This window comes from Lissotriton helveticus, chromosome 11 (genome assembly GCF_964261635.1).
Source record: "Lissotriton helveticus chromosome 11, aLisHel1.1, whole genome shotgun sequence".
Taxonomy (NCBI): Eukaryota; Metazoa; Chordata; class Amphibia; order Caudata; family Salamandridae; genus Lissotriton; species Lissotriton helveticus.
In genome coordinates, this window is record NC_136072.1 from 141478251 (window position 1) to 141498594 (window position 20344).

General features: G+C 43.1%; 1 protein-coding gene across 2 annotated transcripts in view; it reads right to left on the reverse strand.

The window, feature by feature from the left end:
- The window catches only part of SI (sucrase-isomaltase), a 645776-nt gene that overhangs the window by 479119 nt on the left and 146313 nt on the right, over positions 1–20344 (reverse strand). The gene's annotated exons all lie outside the window — the stretch shown is intronic.

Here is a 20344-nt window from a genome sequence, read left to right on the forward strand (position 1 = left end):
GTTTTGTCTGGGAATCTTGCAGTTTGTGACGATGGCTGTGGTGGTGTCAGGAGCCGATGCTGGGTTCAATTAAGCTTCTGTGAGGAAAAGTAGGTCAGGGGCATTGTCGTGTGGCAGGTGCCAAATGGTTGTGGCATGTTTGGTGAGTAAGCGGGTATTGAGGAGCATGCATGTAAGAGTGGAGTTTTGCGTGGGTGGTTCAGGACTGTTTGAGTGTGAGAGATTTGGGTGTTGGGTGCTGTTGGTGTGAAGAAGGTTGGGTCTGGGTAGATGCATTGTAACCTGTAGGAAGTAGAGGAGAATGCTCCCTCGATGTTGTGTGGTGCAGCGATAGGAAATGATTTATGATTCTGCTCAGGGGCATAAGGGACCCATGCTGCTCATCCTTCAATTCTGATAACTGGGTATCACAGCCAGCGTATTCCAGCCATCTATATTAATACTGGATCAGGAAGGCAAATTGCATCTATTTATTGATTTAAAAACAGCTCAATCTTCAAATAGTGAGTAAGCAAAATTTATGATTAAAGCAGTATGGTTTTGAGTCTAAAGAGAATACTATGGGCCAAATGTACGACCCTATATTGTGGTCGTAAATGGCCAGCCAGCTCGTTTGCGACCGTAATTTAGGGCATGGCCATGTACAAACTTTATTTTGCAAATCAGTAAAATTTTGTGATACGCAAACTGAGGTTTGTGACTCGCTATTAGTAAGAGGCATGCCAATTGTGTCTCTTCCTAATTTGTTTGTATGAATGTTTTGGAACCACAATTGCGGCCGCAAAACACTCGCAATTTACCATCTACTTCAAGTAGGCGGTAAACCATTCGCAAACGGGAAGGGAGACCCAGGGGACCCCTTCCCCTTTGTGAATGGGTCAGAAAATGATTTTTAAGGGCAGGCCGTTGTCACATGGACCACTGCCTGCTCAAATGACACTGAAAAGTTGAAGTTTTCTTTTTTTTAAATGCATCCCATTTTCCTATAAGGAATATGGGCTGCATTTTAAAAGAAACTGCTTTATTTAAACGCAGTCACAGACATGGTGGTCTGCTGACCCCAGCAGGCCACCATCCCTGTGAGTGCTAGCCTGTCCTCATGGGGTTGTAAATTGCACATGCCTCATGAGGCATGTAATTTGTGACCATCCCAAATTGCGAGTCGCAAATGCAACGCAATTAGCCAGTCACAAATTGGTGAGTCGTACATCTGGCCCTAAGTGTGTTTTTCTCATCTAGGAAGCAAGTCTTTCTCAGTCACAACAACATGGTGCCATTCTTCACAGACAGAGAACAGAGGGTGACCAATGCTGGGCATTTTCACATGGGTGAGGGAACAAAGAGAGGGCTGGGGGAGAAGCGGGAAAAATGAACAGGAAAGTGTTGAAATGTTAAGCTTTGCATTACCGTCTGGCACCTTAGTCTCCCATCTAATACATGCGTTTGATTACACTTTTTAAATAGGAGGATACCAATACTTGCCCTAATATGGGATATTTTAGAATTGGGATGGGAGTGAGAGTTTCTTCAACATTTTTTGTCAATCGTTGTGATATTTACACTCCATATTGTTATAACTCTGTTCGGGCGTTAGAATTTGATTGCACACATTGCACTTTAGTAGACTGACAAGCATTTTCATGAAGGCTGGGTAAGGAGCTGGACACGTTTGGAAAACAGGTAATATTTAGCAACAACTATCTAATTTAAGAGTATTTGTTTAATGTGAACGCTCTCGATAATGGTCATATGCAGAGGGAAACTGAGACATGGATCTTCACACATTTTTGTAATTGAATTTATTCAAGAAACCATATTTTTTTAAGCACGTCAACAGAAGATCTGTAGTGCATTTAAAAATTGTTCAACTGTGAGATTTTTTTCTCTCATGTAGTTCTACACATTGTAAGGTTGCTACTTTATTTTCTAGGTTCCTATACCAAGATATACACAATTGGCAGACTCATAAGGAGGACTGAAGACTTTAGGCTCAGTGCTCTAATTTTTCTAAACATCTTATTGCAGTGAATTCGTATTCCTACAATAAAAAGCAAACCGAACTCTTTAATTAATTTCCATCCATAATGCTGATAGAGGAGGAAATCATGTTCAGGGATTTACATTTTGTACAGAATCTTACTGTTAGAAATTGGGTCTCTAGTTGGCAGAGGTATGCACCCTCTCCAAGAAGGCAGCACAATCCTAGTCAAGGTAAGCTAAGTACACACTAAATGATGGCCTGTACTCACCTTCTGGTAGCTTGGCACAGAGTAGTTAGCCTTTTCTAAAGAGGCAATGTGTAAAGTATTTGTGCAACAATCACACTCTGGTTCAGAAAAACAGAAAACTATTTTTTGAGAAAATCAAGACCAAAATAAAAAAAATCAAATAAGTAGAACAAGAGTAATGACATTTTAAAGAATACACCAAAAATAGTGCTTAGAAGTCAATAGTGCTAAAAGGTTAGTTGAAGTTGCATTAGACCAGGGTAAATCCAAAGTTCAGGCCAACCACGATGGAGGGCAGGCCAGCTGTAGGTCTCAGACAAGTCCATCTGACAAAGTACCTTGGATGGAGCAAGTGTTGAAGTCGACAACTCAATGCAAGAAGTCAAGGAGACACTGCGGCGTCATTGATCATGTGGATGGAGTTGAAGCATTGATGCAGATCCACACCATCGATGAAGGCTTCAGCATCAAACCCCTTTATGATGCAGATGCTCCATCGTAATCGATCTGCACTGTCTGCCCTGGAAGAGCAAACCATTGGCTCAGATTGTGCAGTCGTCCATGTATCATCACGTTGATGGTTCTGCACAGCAAAAGGCTCACTCCAATGGCCCAGTTGACAAGGTAGTTCTCACAGACGGCAGAGTCCAGGTGCTGCTGAAGAGTTTGTAGGACATCTTTGATGGCCCTGAGACTTCAGAGAACAGAGACCAAGCCAGGACCTTTGAGTCACTCTCGGTTCAGGTGAGAATGGTCCAGTCCTCACCAGGGCAGAGATCAGCAGGCAGGAGGGCAGCTCAGCAAAGTAATAAAGCAGTTTCTTAAAAACAGTCAGTCAAGCAGAGTGGCAATCCTTGTAGCACAGCAGACTTTAGTTCTGGCAGAATTCTTCACCGGTCCAGTAGTGTACTGTCTTGGTATGGTAAGAGCCCCAGTACCTTTACCAAAATGTGCCTTTGAAGTGGTGGTGACTTTAAATCATGGTCCTGAAGTGTACAGGTCCCCTTTCATCCCGGACCTGTCTGCCAGGGAATCTGTGGGGGGGTATTCAGCCCTTTGTGTGGGACGCTGATTTTTTTGTCATTCCACAATCCGTTCGAGGGGCAGAGTTTGGCAAAAACTATACCTACGCCATATACCAGAGTTTTCTGTCCGCCACCCACTATAATGAGCAGACACAGATTGCTGTTTAAAATCACTCGCGAGTGCCATTCATCCCCGCAGCACATCCCACAAGACTGCGTAGCGTCCCTTCTTTCCCTCGGGAAGGCTCTGCATCAGCTCAAAAGCAAGCACACGCTCAATGTGGGACGAAATTTTACTCCGTCTTAATGATAAACACATGGGAGAAGTCAAGGACCCTGAGCACAGGAGTTAAGTGTGCCACCTGAAGGTTGGTGTGACTGTCCAAATCAAATTTCTCTGCTGCTTCTATGAAGTCTGCTCAGTCAAGGGGCCAACAATAGTGCCATATCCCTTGACAAACCTCCTGTAGTACCAAGTGAGGCCCAACAAATCTCTAACCTCAGTCTGGGTTTTGGGGAGTAGCCAGACCAAGATGGTTTCTATCTTTGCATGAAGGGTTTGCACCTTCCCCCTGCCCACCAGGTATCCTAAGTACACCAGAGACCCCTTCACTATCTGTCACTTACTGGCCTTGATAGTTCGGCCTTCCTGTTTCACAACACCGAAGCAGTTCCTGGAGGTGATAGAGGTGGTCCTTCCAGTTGCTAATGTAGACAGCTAATTCACCCAGATAAGCAGCTGAGAAGGCCTCCAAGCAATCAAGATCCTGATTCACCAGCCTCAGGAAGGGGGCAGGAACATTTTGAGTCCAAAGGGCATCACTCTAAACTAACAGTGGCCTTTGAAGAGGGAAAGGCTGACCTTCCCCTGGCACCTTCTGTTAGGGTGATCTGCCAGTACCCTGATGTACAATTTATTCTTAACAGGGATGTTGCTCCCTGAGTCCACATCAAGGGTACCCAAATGGGTAGTCCCAGGAATAAGGAAGAACAGAGTAGAGTGCTGTCCCAATACTTGGTGACACTCCTTCTGCTGTTCAGGAGTTAAGCTGCCGGGGGAAAGGATTACTCCCACCACACACCCATCTTTTTCCTGAGAGTCCAAGAGGTCAGGGAGATTTCACTCTCCTCCTCTTCCTCTTCTCCATCTGTCAGCAACAGCATGGTGAGCTCAGACCTCTCAAAGTGCGGCTTGAGGCATTTAATATGGAGCAGACTGTGGGGTGGCCTAGGGGTCTTGAGTAGGCCTGGGTGTAGTGTAGCTCCTATTTTCCCAATAGGCTCTGCGCATTGGAATAGTGCCTACAGCAGTAAAGGCCTAGGCCAGACGTTAACTAGGTCTACTACTGTCGATACTAGACTTAATTTTTGGGTTTGCCAGCTAAGCTCAGAGTTCGCTAGAAACTTTCTCGAATGTTCAAGGAAGGATTAACTCCCCTGATTAGACAAGAAGGGATTTAGTTTCTGACAACCATAGAACATGACAACTTTGCTCTCCCCTAATCAAGAGTCAATCTCGAGAGTCGTGTGAGCACAAGGCAATTATTTTACTCAGTCAGTACGTGCATTCTTAGTCTCATCAGAATGTAGAGAAAAGGAAGAGACGGGCGTGTTCAATAAAAAGGTGTTATTTATTGATCAGTCTCTTTTCTCATACATGAGAAATGGATCGATATTATTGCAATACTTATAGTTAAGTAAAGTGCATACATTAAAAGCAATAGTATAAAATAATACTGTAAAAACATTGATATGGTTTCTGAGCCATATGATGTTTAAAATGATTAAAATATATTTACATACACATATACATTTGACTAAACGTACTCAACTGGTGTTTCTAAATACGCCTACCCCGTGTACCTGACCTAAGTCTAATGCGTGGGCGGGAATAGAAAGTTACAGTTTAGTTTAAGTTTGTTTTTGCCAAGTGAATAACTAAAGAATTCTCTAGGAGGGGTTATTCAGTTCTGTACCTGGAATTTAGGATGAATGAGGAATGGTATCTCTTTCTCTGCTCTCGATATTCCAGGCTGCCTGCGAGGGCTGCCCAGAAGCGCCGGTGCTGGGTCTCTCGGCTTGAGATAGCAGCGCGTCTCTCAGCGCGTCAGGAAGGCGGGGCTGCTGCCTGCGGGGTCTGCTTCTGCTCTCGGCTTCGGCAAGTATGGCTGCTCCGTCTTGTCACCACGCGTGTGTTTGCATAGGGCAAGGTCGGCAATATTTATACCTTAAAGGTGCCGAGATTGACGTAAGGATGGACATAGGTACGTCAATAAAGATGTCATACGACTTGCTCGTTAGCACATTCTTTACTAAAGTTCTCTGTGAAATCAAAACAATGGCCGCACGGATTATCCAGGTTGTCATAGGTTTGATTTGTTATGAGAACGTCGTATGCCTTATCAGGGGCTGGAGGAATGTCGCTTGTCTAATTAGATCTCAAGCGTTATGACCTAATCAGATAACACGTTCCTGTGCCGTAGTGTGACTGCGTCAGATAACGGTATCTGCATCATGGGGGTTTTCTTGCCTCATGGGCTGACTGTTAGTTAACTAGCTAGTAAGTTTAACCAGAATAGGGTCAGGAATAGGGGGATCGAATCAGAACCTATAGAAATACACGACACCCACTCCACGCTAACTATGGTCATATCTACTAATCTATGCATAGTATAACATAGTACAACATACTATAGAGTATAGTGTATACCTTACCACCCCAAAATACATAAATGCATTTCGAAATTTTCAAATATACTGAAAAATTGCAGTCATATATATTGTATGCACTTAAGCTATGAATTAAATGCAAAAATAAACACGCATTGTTATGCATTATTGCTTTTTGGTATATGAGAAATACACATGAAATGGCTCTTAATATGGCTATACAGAAAAAAAGTCGAAACCATTTCATCACATAAAATCTATTGCGAACATACCAGCGGGCAGCTAAAGTCTATAAAGTCTATAAAGTGTCTAAAAATAGAAATTTTAGTTCTCTAGGAATAGTCTCTTACTTTAAGCAGAAAATCAGTGTCCCGGGAAAAAATATATAGAAAAATATTTTAGGGGCTTGCTGAAAAAAGTTGCTGTCCGTGAACTGGATTGTAATTGTTCATGTGACTTTATTTTTAAAATTGAAGGCCGAATTCAGGGAACGCCGTGTGCGAGTTTACTCAAAAGTCTCTATTTCTGTTCCGGAGAGAACATCATATCATTCAGGCTTTCGAAAAAACTGTCAACAGCTTCATGAGAAAGTTCCTCTAAGTCGGAAATAGGGGTAACCATGCATTCATGCGCATGATTGTCTCCATTGACATTCTGATTTGCATTGCTGACAGAAGGTCGTACCTGTTCGATGCTGCTTTCATCTCGTACTTCACTACTCTTCAATCGCAGTGGTGAAGATTCCAGGAATGCCGTCATCAGAATTGGCAGCCTTTGAGGGCAGCACAGTGTGTGAACCTTGGTAGGAACCAACAGTGTATCTGCATCCACCGGCGCATCCGATTGTAGCGTCAGACAGGTGTCTAACACGCATTCTTCTCCGCATAGCAGACACCTTAGTACAGGTAAAACACACCTTTGCCACATTGGTCGAAATGATAGAAACCAAGTCATGTTTAGGTCTCTAAGCCGGGATAGTCCCAGGATTTTTGATATCCGGTCCCGGTATCCAATGGCTAGGATCGTATCTTCCATTGTCGCGAGAGTTTGATCTGTGACATGGGTTGCCATAACGAAAAATAAGGACTAGGAATAGGATTCCTGCAATTAGTCCTAGGATCAGGGGAAGTCCGCCAAAAATCGAATGGACGAAGTCTGGAAAAATACCCAGTATGGCTTTGAATGGTGTTAATGCCATCGAAAATACTGTCTTAAATACCTTTGAGACCCCTGTGGTATCAGAAATATTTAAGATTTCGCTCAGGATTTCCGCGAAATGTACGGGGGAATTAGTTGATAATAATGTATGTATCTCTGCAGTCGTCCTTGCGACTTGTAGATCATACGTTTCTTTAGATGACGTGAGCCTTGTAGGCGTCTGAAGAAGCACTGTTTTCATTCTGCTTAAAGTGTCTATTCGAATAGAAGTAATTTTCAAACTGGGCCATGCCCTTGCCTCCCTGTCTGGAAAGGAGCTGGGAAACAAAGAACGTCCACAGCACTTGACCTTCGCCGTCGTAGTGACGAGATAAGGAGTCCCGGGCATAAGACTACAGCATCTGCGGTCTACAATAAGAATGTAACTCCCATTATAGAGTCTTTGAAAGAATGGTTCTATTTCAGTTGCAGGTGCGCCTTGCTGGTGACATGAAAGGTTGTATGAATTCCCTTCACAGGCTCCGTGCAAACTAATACCGTTACACAGAAGCGTGCCGCTTAGTGACATAGCACAATTGTTGCCACTAAGAAACACTTTCTGTCCTTTGTTACTGACACATGCATGTGAATAGGGCAGGTTCCATGTTGTTTTAAGGTACCCCTTTCCCAATTTCTCGTACATGCCAGCCTGTATATATTTTTGGCAGTATTGAAACCTGAAGGTTGAGATTGGAATATTTATGATTCCGTGGATTATCCATTCACTGACAGGTCGTTCTGACATTGTCAACGGTAATCTTTCTAGTTTTTCAATGCTCAAGATTGTATAATCAGCACCCCTCTGCGCCATACCGATTTGTCTATCAGTAAGGTTAAAGATTTGGAATAGTGACGTTGTGTTGATTAAACGCCAAGGCACGTAGCCTGAACGCAGATTTTGTAACGTCCAGCCAAGCTGTACAATAGAACGCCATTGTGACTGACCATGTTGTAATAACAGTAAGTCTTGCGATAATATATCGATTGCTGAAGACACAATGCTGTCCAATGAAAAAATTCTGGAGGACAGAGTCATTAACCCATTGTCCACTACAGAAAGTGATTTTTCCAAATTAATACGGTCAATTTCCCGTATTCTTTCTGCTGTTTCAATTTGAGTAACCTTCCAGGCCTCATTGTATGCTGCATATACAGAGGCTGCTATGAAACGCTTTTGACGCTGTTTGCGTGGTCCCATTATGAAATCACGCAAGTCAGCACCATCAGTAAGTAAAGTTAGGTGTTGCTTAATTTCAGGCAGTGTGGAAGTTTGTAGCCATTGAAGGCATAATTTGCCCACACTGTAGGTTGTTATTATCCCTGGGTGATGTCTTTGGGGATATCTAGGGTCTGGCCTGTTCATTTTGAAACCCTGTGTTTTATTCAGGAATCTATCTTGACAGTTATTTGTATCTGTGGGCCAGATCAACCATTGTTTCCAATCAGGATGTGTTCTGTTTTGGTTAAGTATATGGTTTATGTCTATTTCTTCATCTGTTTCAGAGTTATTGCTAAACATTGTTGGCTTTGGAATAGACAGGTTATTTAAATCTTTGATTTTGGCTAAGCCAAGACAGGTGGTTTGTTGAACAGTGTCATTTAAAAATATCATTTGTTCTGGGATCATGCAGGCTCTAAACAAAGCTTCTAAACCCTGTACTTGCCATTCTTTTGTGCCCCAAACACTTTTCAACTCAACATTTTTGTCCCAATAATCAAATCCAAAAGTATTCATTTTTTCAAAGAATGAATCAGAATAAATCAATTTTGTGTTGGTTATCATGGTTTTCATCCCTGTCTTGTTTGACAATTTGTAATAAAATGTTTCAGCATTAGTTATGTTAAAACCTGAAAAAATATGAATATTTGCCATACACGGTTCTAGAGCTCCCTTTTGGAGGTGTAGCACAATGTTCCCATTGATTAAAATTTAAAACATTTCTAGGTTGTGCAGATTTATGCAAGAAATGGTTACCATAGTGGTTATAGCAATACATACTATCATAATTTGTAGAACCTTGCAAATAATCATGTTTTGTAAATTTAGCAGACATTACTAAGTCAGACATCATATTGTTTATACTTTCAAAGTCCCAATCATCAGCAAATGAGTTCGGTTTCGCAAAGTCACTCAAAGAGATCTTAATTTGGTGTGGATATTTCAGGATCTCGACCGGACCGTGAATTTCATAGTCAGTGTTGTCCCAGGCTACCCCACCAGGTATTGGAATTGCTGTGAAATTTGCTGAAGTAAGTTCTGAAGAAAGTTCTCGTTTCTCGACGTGTGAGGATGTGTGTGGTTTGAGGACCAAGTTGATGTTCTGACTTGCTGTGTCCATTTTAGCATATTTTCCCTCAATGAAGCGTCCCAAAGTAAATACCATGATGAGCCAAAGTATGAGGATAAATGCACCAAAACCCACCCAAAATTCAATCCATGGAGAAACCAGATATGTTTCTTTCAGTTGTTTCAAAATTTCCTTAGCTTTGTCTTTAAAGGATTTTGATGATGGCTGTGTCTTTTGTTCGCTGAAGCCTTCAGAGGAATCATCGAAGTTGATGAAGTAACCGGATGCAGTTCTGTCAATTGTTCCAATTGGTTCAGGATTTCTGTTTCTTGCATTTTCACTTGGTACTTCTGTATAGATTGGTGTGTCTCTGCTAAATGTCTTTATTTGGGTTTTCAGAGGTCTAAGTTCTATTGCATTGTTGCATAGTCCTTGTTGTTCTTCTGTAGGCGTTTCGAATGTGATGAGCCTCTTTGATAGGACCTCTGTACTGGTAGCAAACCTTGGTGTTCTGCTACTTATTGGGAGTCCACTTGGCCTACTGTTGGTTATCGGCCACATGTTGTGGTTTTACCAGGTCGATGGATACAACTCGGTTCTCCTTTTTTCCAGCAAGTGGCGGTAGTACAACTGATCTTGTCCCGTTGACAGACAAGACAGGAACTGCTTTTCTGTAAGAAGGCCCAAATTCCTTCTTTACCGCGATCTTTTCCCTGACTAGATCCCCGACTTTTGGAATCCAGACAGGTCTTGCTGGGACAGGTGGTGATTCTTCAGTGGTTGTTGGCTGTTGTTTCAACTGTATGTTGCTCAGGTCTTTTCTTGTTTTGTTTAAGTCCTGCAAAATAGCCAAACGGTCTTTGACATCAAAGCTTTTTTCTGTTACCACTGAAGTCTGACTATCAAGGTCAGAGATCAACATCCTAGTTCCGAATAATAATTCGTACGGACTGAATCCCTTCAGAGAATTTCTTGGCAGGTTATTTAGACTACGTTGGACACTTATTAGATGTTTGACCCACCCAGCTCCCGAACCTAATACCTTTGCCGTTATAGATTGCTTTATGTCACGGTTTTTTCTTTCAACAATTCCGTTCCCCTCAGGGTGAAATGGACAAGAGTACCGCAATTGCACGCCCATGCTGACCATGGCCTCCTTATAAGCCCGAGAGCTAAAAGCAGGACCATTGTCCGAATGCAGAATGCCAATTGCGTATGTGCCGATAAAGACCCGCAAATCTTTTATAACAGTTCTGGCGTCAGCCGTTCGCTGGGGCCACATCCATATGAATCTCGTGCATGAGTCCACTGCGACCAAGATATATTTATAGTTACCATCCCTTTGTAAGGGACCGCAGTGGTCTAGATAAACACAGGCTAATGGTTTATCCGAGATTAGAAGGGGCGTCTGTGCTGGACGTCTCACAGTTGATACTTTCATTTTTTGACATATTTCACATGCTAGAACATAGTTCCTTGTTTGTCTTCTCATTTGTGGCCACCAGTATCTCTGTTTTAATAATGATACTGTGGCTGAGACGCCAGCATGGGTAGAAGCAAGCCCTTCGTGTGCCGCTATTATTAGTCCTAACCTATGTTCCATGTTTGGAATTGCCCTATCCCCCACTCCAGGGATTTGAGCAAAAGGAACATTGTTTGTATCAGTTATGTATGAGTATTTTACTGGAAAGCCTTTAGGGAGTGGTTCTATCGAATCCTTTTCTGAAGCGCTGACAGCTTGTAATATTTCGCTGTCTATTTTTGTTTTTGACCGGGTGACGGCAGCTACGGAAGCCGTTTGCACAGCTGCCTTCGCTGCCTCATCAGCCAATGAATTCCCTGCAACGTGAACGCCATCACGTTGATGACTCAGTGTATGTATCACGTGAGTCTTTGGTAGTTCTTTTTGTAAAAGAGCTACTTGTTCCCAGAGCATTTTATGCTTGATTGTGCCACCTTTCGCATCCTTGAAACCATTCTGAAGCCAGATCTGCAAGTATTCATTATAAGATTGAACGCAATAATACGAATCGCACACTATGAGCGTGGGGAATTCTCGATCGGTATTTTCAAGCGCCATCTTGAATGCTAGTAATTCAGCTCGCTGAGCTGTACAATCTCCTAGGGATTGTGTTTTAGTGAGGGTTGGTTTAAATTTCCCTTCGTGCCAACGACCTTTAACAATCGCGCACGCAGCACTGTAAGCTTGTTTACCCCCTACTGCGGGTTGTGCTGATCCGTCTGTATATATTATACAGCCGTAGTCATCTAGAGGCAGAATTTCGGTTGGCGGAGGACATTCAAATTCATATTGGAGAAATTCTTGTGTCTTTAAATTAGGATCAAATTCGTACATCACGTCTGTTGCAGCAAGAGAGTTAGCCCATTGTATCCATCTTGGATGGAGTGCTTTAGCATTTGGAATGCTTGCCTTTGTTACCGCCTCTAAGGCTGGTATTGGTGTCACGATTATTATTCGTTTACCTTGTGCCAGGGCTCGTTCTTTTGCTATAGCTGTCTGTGTTGCTGTAAGAATTTTTTCCGTTGGGCTAAATTTCATTTCAGCCTTAGTGTACAAGTGTGATTTGAATGCAATTGGTACCTTATCTCCCTCATTAGAGGTTAGGTATGTGAATCCGCATCTCCCTGGGATGACTCGGATCACAAGGTTGCGTGTATTATCACGGGTTTCTAATTTTGTTTTAATTAGCATGTCTGTTTGTAAGGATCTCAAAATTTCTGTGTGTGCTTGAGTCCAACTGGATCTTTTAAAGTCTGGTTTAATTAGATCATAAAGGGGTTTGACCCTTTCTGCGTAATTTGCAATATATGTTCTTCCGAAATTTAGGAAGCCTAGAATTGACTGTAGGTTTTTTAGTGTTTTAGGAGCTTGGATTACGGCACATTTCTCTAGGAAATTGTCTGCCAGGCTTTTGCCTTCACTTGATAACTCATATCCTAAGAATAGGACCGTCAGATGGGCAATTCTGGACTTTTTGAAGTTGAATTTGTAACCCTCTGCAGCGAAACCAAGTATTATGGTGTTCACTCTTTTCAAGTGAGTTTCCAAGTCATCATCTGTTAAGTAAATGTCATCGACATAAGATAATGCTTCATCATCATATAGTTGTAGTAATTCTGTTACTCTCGCTGAGAATACCCCCGGGCTGTTCTTGTACCCCTGGGCTAACCGACAGAATTGTTTTTGAGTGCCATTTACTGAAAATGCAGTTAAATATCTGCTCTCTGGTGCTATGTTTTGACAAAAGAATCCGTTGGAGATGTCCAAGGTTGTTTTGTATTTTTTGCGCACTATGTTATTCATTAGTGCAGCACTGTGTGAGTTTTGCACTGCAAAGGTTTTGCAACATGTGTTAAGGTGTCGGTAATCCAAAACTAGACGGTACGAATTGTCTGGTTTGGAGACCGGAAATAAAGGATTGTTCATTTGTGAGGTGCAAGTTTCAATCACCCCTTGGTATTCTAGCTGATCTAGTATTTCATTTACCTGTTTTTTAGCTTCTTGCTTAATTGGGTACTGCCTTTGTGCAGTTGGTTGTGATTTTAGCTGGATTTTGTGAGGAGGAGAGTCCTCATCCCATCCTACATGATTTTTATATAAAGCAGGTGCTAAGGCCACTGCCCACTTTCTAGCAAGTGTGTATTTTTTATGAATCGGTATTTGATTCGAGAAGGCAGGCATAATTACTTCTTCGCCATGAGGGCACTCCCTGACAAACTCTGGTGGCCAGTCTTTTTCAGCTAGAAGGATGTCATAGCCCTTGGAGAGGTTATCCCAAAATAGTCCCCTAATTTTCCTAGTCTTATCTCCCTCTATACGTAATGTTATCTCGTATATTTTGTGGGGCTTGCTAACTCTGGTATCTGCAGTTTCCACTTGAAGGTATTCATTCGTGTCCACTGTCTCCAGATGATTCATAAGGACTTTGCGAGCTATGCTCACCTCTGCTGCGCTGTCTAGCATTGTCTGAGCCCATTCTCCGTTTTTCAGTTGTGTCCTCAGTATTCTCGGCATTGTTAACTACCTTGATACTGGCTACCTTCTTTTTTGGAAATTGTGATTTCTTTTTCAGTTGAGCAGGTTCCTTGTCTTTGGACTTGGCGTGCTCTTCTGATCGTCCTCTTCTTTCCGATTTCTGCGAGGAATTCTGAAAAGATTGAGAGGGACGTGTATCAATGTCTTGATATCTATCAGGTTTTTTAATATTATCCCTATTTCTAAGGTTATATCTATTCCCAGAGGGTTCACTCTGAGGTGACCTTTGTCTCGGGTTTGGAGATTTCTCTCTTCGCCTAGGAGACCTTCCTCTGGACTGGAATTTCTTTTCTTTAGGATTGGATTGTTTATTTCCATCCCAGTTCTTTTTTGGTGAATTATTATTATTAAAAAATATTTTTTCTGGACTTGTAGTCAGTTGCGGTTTTACTGGTATTCCACCTAGACTATCTCTGCCTAGTTCTTCATAGGATTTTTCTATGATTCTGGCAATTTCAGCTGGTTGGTCTGCTATATCTGTCTCTTTTAACCTCTGGCGGATCGCCACGTTTGCTGCTTCACCTTTTATGTTGGCTAGTAATATAGCCGAGACCTGCTTGAAGTCTTTCAGTAATTTCATACCAAGAGTTAAAGCAGGTTCTGGACCGTATTCATCTTGAATTTGTTTTAGCACATCTGGTATCACCGAAATGGATGGGACACCGTGCGTTTTTGTATAGATGGAAGCAAAGACTGTACCCCAAGTGTCACAGTCCTCAATATGTGGTGCGATTCCCATTGGGAGACATATAGTCAGAATCCTGTGTTTTTCTAATGGGGTGGTGTCAGGAAACACCGCCTCTATTTGGGTGATTTTCTGTGCCAACCAGAATGGTATTTGTTCCCGTTTAGCTGGAACCTTACCTAGGCAGGATTGGATGTTCTGTGGTGTAATTTTATTTGTGTTCCCCTGGTGAGGGGTCAGCTGTGGAAGTTTAATCGCTGGCTGAATTGTTGAAGTCCGCATTACATACTGAACTAATTGTCTATGAATTTTTAGTAGTTGTTTTAGCTGTATTAATAGCTCTGCTGCAGGCATTCTTTCGATGTCTGGATGTGGTGTGTATCCGGCTAGGACCGGCCACGTTGCTCCTGGTCTTCCTAAAGGACCGAGCCTTGTAATGTGATTGTTATGTATTAGGGCGCCATCAAATAAGAGCAAATGCTCTTGGAATTTGAGTGGTACTTCCACCTCCTCGAAAGGAGTGTACGTTTCAGGAGGTTCCTCTACTTTGTAATAGTGGAAGTACTTTGTTACAGCATTTGCTGCTGGAAAATGTATCCATGTATAGTATACCTCTGTCTGCCGATATTCGTGTGCCTCAATTACGAATATGACTGTGCCACCTCTAGGTGTCAGTCCATTTTCTATAAGTTTTAAGGTTATAGATCTCCTTTTAATGACCGGAATAAGTATTATATCCGCGTCTGCTGCTTGCATGGTAGCATCAGCATCTGCTATTTCAGTAGCTAATCTAATTGCCTCTCTTTCTCCATCACTGTCTCCCATTTTACTGACAGGATGGTATTATTTTTGTTTGCAGATCAGGTTTCTTTATGGAAACAGAGATTAGATGCACAATATTCTGGAACTGTTTTATCCTTCAACGTTGACTAGACCAAGAACCATACATAGGAGTTCCCTCCTGCGAGGTTTTGGAGGATATTATAACCTTTCACCCACTCCAGACGTCTTTGGAGTATTTGGGAAAAGGGGTCTGAGTGAGAAAGCACGACTGAGTTACTCTAAATGTCTTACGTTAGTTTTATCGCCCTTTCCAAACGCGTTGGGCGCCATGTAGTGTAGCTCCTATTTTCCCAATAGGCTCTGCGCATTGGAATAGTGCCTACAGCAGTAAAGGCCTAGGCCAGACGTTAACTAGGTCTACTACTGTCGATACTAGACTTAATTTTTGGGTTTGCCAGCTAAGCTCAGAGTTCGCTAGAAACTTTCTCGAATGTTCAAGGAAGGATTAACTCCCCTGATTAGACAAGAAGGGATTTAGTTTCTGACAACCATAGAACATGACAACTTTGCTCTCCCCTAATCAAGAGTCAATCTCGAGAGTCGTGTGAGCACAAGGCAATTATTTTACTCAGTCAGTACGTGCATTCTTAGTCTCATCAGAATGTAGAGAAAAGGAAGAGACGGGCGTGTTCAATAAAAAGGTGTTATTTATTGATCAGTCTCTTTTCTCATACATGAGAAATGGATCGATATTATTGCAATACTTATAGTTAAGTAAAGTGCATACATTAAAAGCAATAGTATAAAATAATACTGTAAAAACATTGATATGGTTTCTGAGCCATATGATGTTTAAAATGATTAAAATATATTTACATACACATATACATTTGACTAAACGTACTCAACTGGTGTTTCTAAATACGCCTACCCCGTGTACCTGACCTAAGTCTAATGCGTGGGCGGGAATAGAAAGTTACAGTTTAGTTTAAGTTTGTTTTTGCCAAGTGAATAACTAAAGAATTCTCTAGGAGGGGTTATTCAGTTCTGTACCTGGAATTTAGGATGAATGAGGAATGGTATCTCTTTCTCTGCTCTCGATATTCCAGGCTGCCTGCGAGGGCTGCCCAGAAGCGCCGGTGCTGGGTCTCTCGGCTTGAGATAGCAGCGCGTCTCTCAGCGCGTCAGGAAGGCGGGGCTGCTGCCTGCGGGGTCTGCTTCTGCTCTCGGCTTCGGCAAGTATGGCTGCTCCGTCTTGTCACCACGCGTGTGTTTGCATAGGGCAAGGTCGGCAATATTTATACCTTAAAGGTGCCGAGATTGACGTAAGGATGGACATAGGTACGTCAATAAAGATGTCATACGACTTGCTCGTTAGCACATTCTTTACTAAAGTTCTCTGTGAAATCAAAACAATGGCCGCACGGATTATCCAGGTTGTCATAGGTTTGATTTGTTATGAGAACGTCGTATGCCTTATCAGGGGCTGGAGGAATGTCGCTTGTCTAATTAGATCTCAAGCGTTATGACCTAATCAGATAACACGTTCCTGTGCCGTAGTGTGACTGCGTCAGATAACGGTATCTGCATCATGGGGGTTTTCTTGCCTCATGGGCTGACTGTTAGTTAACTAGCTAGTAAGTTTAACCAGAATAGGGTCAGGAATAGGGGGATCGAATCAGAACCTATAGAAATACACGACATGGGCGAAGCTCAAGGAGTTTCATCCACAGAATTCTGCTGAGTTATTGAAAAACTCCACCAAATTCCATGGCTTTCCACAAGGCAAGTGTTTCTAGGCCGGCCACCCACATAACGGTATTGATATCCCATCTCAGCCAAACCATGTCTGCACCAAAGTGAGTTTTCATGTATGTTGACTGAAGAAATTCCATGTGTCTGACTGTGGCTCTACAGCTGCCCCTCCAAATAAGCACATTAGCAAATGGACTGAAAACCAGTCATTCACAGCTCCTTACCTCCTCATTTAGCAGACATCAGAGTCAGGTGGCAACGGATGTATGTCATTACAACGCATGCTTTCACAACGCATGCCATTACAACAAAACTTTTACAACGCAGGATCCATTACAACACATGTCATTACAACGTAGCTGCTATTACAGCGCATGCCATTACAAGTTGTGTTAGTTGCGTTGTAAAGGGGGTTTTCCCCATGTACATGTAGAGTAGACATCCAAATCATATCTGATCCCATGCTAGGGAACAAGGGGGTCCACAAACCCCAAAGACTTCTCCTCCAAGAACCTCTCTTGAGTACTGACCCCGTACAGAAGTCAGCTCAAGCAAACCATGCACCACGTAAAGTTCTGTCATTCCGCTCACCTTGCCACGTCTGCCATTACCTGACCTGGGGACACCTGTGAGCCTCAAAGAGCTGGTCCAATGACCCTTAGCTACACCCATGGGGCCTTCAGATCGCAGTGAGGTGAAATGACCTAAAGCTACTGCTCTGGTGCTTGGGGTCCAGGACAGCAACCCTCCCCTGCTGAGTGGGCATGGGCATCAGACCACTGGAGCCCTCCAGCGTTGCATCCACTCACTTCCCGCCACTTGGGTACATCTTAGATCAGACCACCGCCTTGAAGGCAGAGATGCAAATGGAAGGGCTCACTAAGTCATACAGCACCAGACCCCTCCACGGTGGGAATCAATGAGGTACAGAACAGCTCCTGTGCTGCTCCAGCTCCACTTGTGGTGACATAACAGGAAAATACACAAGACCATGAGCGGCCTGATGAGAAACTACAATTCCGGATACTCTCTAGTCTAAAGAGTGCAGTGAGGGTGAGTCTTTCTTCTCTGTCACTGCCAAGGGTCCTCCTTTCTGTTTTTTTGACATATTGAGTTGCATGGAAGTTAAGGAGTGTTTGGGGGATGAAGCCAGCGAAGGTCTTTAATGACAGCACCACCTAGTTAAGGCTGCGTTTGGTTAAATGCTTTAGCTGACGAGAAAAGGTAAGAATAGCCTTATCTTTCAGGTAAAAGGCTACCTCTATCACTGTGGGGTCCAGTTCTACAATGGTATTGGCTGCTGATAACTTGATGACACAGCCCTAGGGCCCAACCAAGCAAATTACCAACAAGCGAACTGCAGGCCAACAGCAGGCCAACAATGAATCATCTGCACTGGGGTTGGGGGTTTTTCCTATCCTCAACAGCTTTGGCTTCTGTGGGTAGAGGTGGCAGCTTTAGTTAGACCAGGGAGAAGAGGTAAGTGGGCAACTACTGTTGCTGTGCTGCTGGTTTATTTTGCTGCATTGCTATATTGCCCAAGTATTCCACTGGAATTTTCTCTATTGCTAATGGCTGTTACACTTGCCTTATTCCTACCTATACTAGCCCTTGGGGGTGAATTCCGCTCCATTCGCGGAGTTTGCAGAGATTTTTGCACTCCGCGTAGCTTGCAGAAGCAGAAAACTGTGCTCTGCATAGTGCAGCTGAATTTTTTTCCCTGCTTACACTTGCAAAGGGTAAGTTTACGAGCACTAGATGCCGCTCGGGTAGACTTTCAACTCGAGCTGCAGGAAGATCAGTGCGAATGCAAACTACACACGATAGGAACCTATACCCTGTTCTGTACGAATACAACTCCCCCCCCACTCAGGATGCGCACCAACATATAAGGAGGGGATTACAAGTACTAAGAGACTCTGGAATCCAGGAGGTGGCCCTTTGATCTTCCTCACCTGTTCAGCTAGCGAATGTGTTTCTCCTGTGGGACCGGGTACCCCCATGGCCTTTCTGACTGGTGTTTATTGCAAGGTACTGTAAATCTCTGCACTGGCACGAGTAGACTAGGGCCTGTACCGTATAGAGTTGATGTTACAGTTGTGGTGCTACAGAGGAACCCCTGATAAACCTTTCTGCTATTTTAAAATAGACTAAAGGAAGGTGGGGGATGGGGCCAACTGTCCTCCAGGGCGTAAAAGAAGATCTTAACACCAGCTGCTGGGAACTGTGTATTAGGCCAATCGCGACAATCTTTTCTCTGAGTGTGTGGACATTACAAATCCAACTGCCTTACAAAGTGTAAATGATACCGAATCCTCCCAAAATGACGCAAGAAAGTGTATACCTCAGATGTTTAAATAATCTCAAAGAGGTATGAAGGTACTTCGTGGGAGAAACCAGTCTAATCCCCGTGCGCTGAGAAACCACTGGCAGTATGTAATGAAGATTGAGTGCCAAAATTGCTTTTCGATCCTTTGCACTGATGTTGATGTAAATGAAGGGTCTAATACTGATGTTCCTAGAGCCCCCACCCAAGAACTTTATTTAATGCTTTAATGTTTGAGAGAGTAAGAGGAGAGTTTAGAGAACCAGATAGTGAATTTGATGAGGGCGGTAGAGAGATTTAAGGAGAAGGAAGAAAAGAAGCTAAGCTCCTTTGGCACTGTAGTAGTGGATCACAAAAGTACGGGAATAAAAGTGTCTGCCAGCAATGGGGATTCTCACTGTATGTTGCACACTTAGCAGGTGCCAAGGGGAACTATTCCCCAACTTCCCCCCATGGTTGTCCCATCTGTCACCGCATGGATTGCCAGTATGGGTTTTCAGCTAGGTAGTACAGGGTTGAAACCCTCAAGAAGGGAGTTAGGGGGCATTAGTGAAGATCAAGAATCACTCATCAAAAAAGTTACACATTTGTTTTGGGAAGTCCATCATTGCCATTCTGTTAGATGGAGTGACATAGTGGACACTGAAAGACTCATTTTCCCTTAGGAGGTTCACGATAAGGTGAAGGTCCAATTTTCACATGGGTACGTAGTCGACGGTCTAGTGGCCATGGATTCTAAAGCTATCCCACAAGCCAATACTAGTATTGTGATAAAGTATCGGGTTCCGGGAACGGGTGTCAACAGTGCTCCAGGTGAAACAGCCCAAGCTGTGGGGGAAACAAGCCTTGGGTCAAATATGCCCTACTCTGTAACTAACAATGGCTGCTCAATAAATCAGTATTATTTAGAAAGCCCCATTGCCAAATCTTGCTATAACCAAGGTCCTGACTCTCACGTGTTAACTAGCTTGCCTCCTGAAGTGAGGGGGAAGCAGCATAGTCCTATTGAAATTGTTCTTGGGTCTGGTGGGTGTTGCCATATGGGAGAAGGTCATATTCGATCTTACACACCGGGTAGTGGAGCCAGTGCCTGGTGACTTTCCACCTCAAATCCAGTCCAATTTTATCATGGAATGTAGCAGGGATTACAAAACTGCTCTCTTGTGTGGATTAGGGTAATTGTATAGATTCCCATGATGTCTGCTTCTTTCAAGAGACCTTGCATTGAAGTGGGTTCACTTCTTTCAGTGGAAATGCAGTCCAAAGTGGAACAGGTAGACCCTCTGAGGGGCTAGGGATTTAATTTAAAACATCTCTACAATTTAAAACC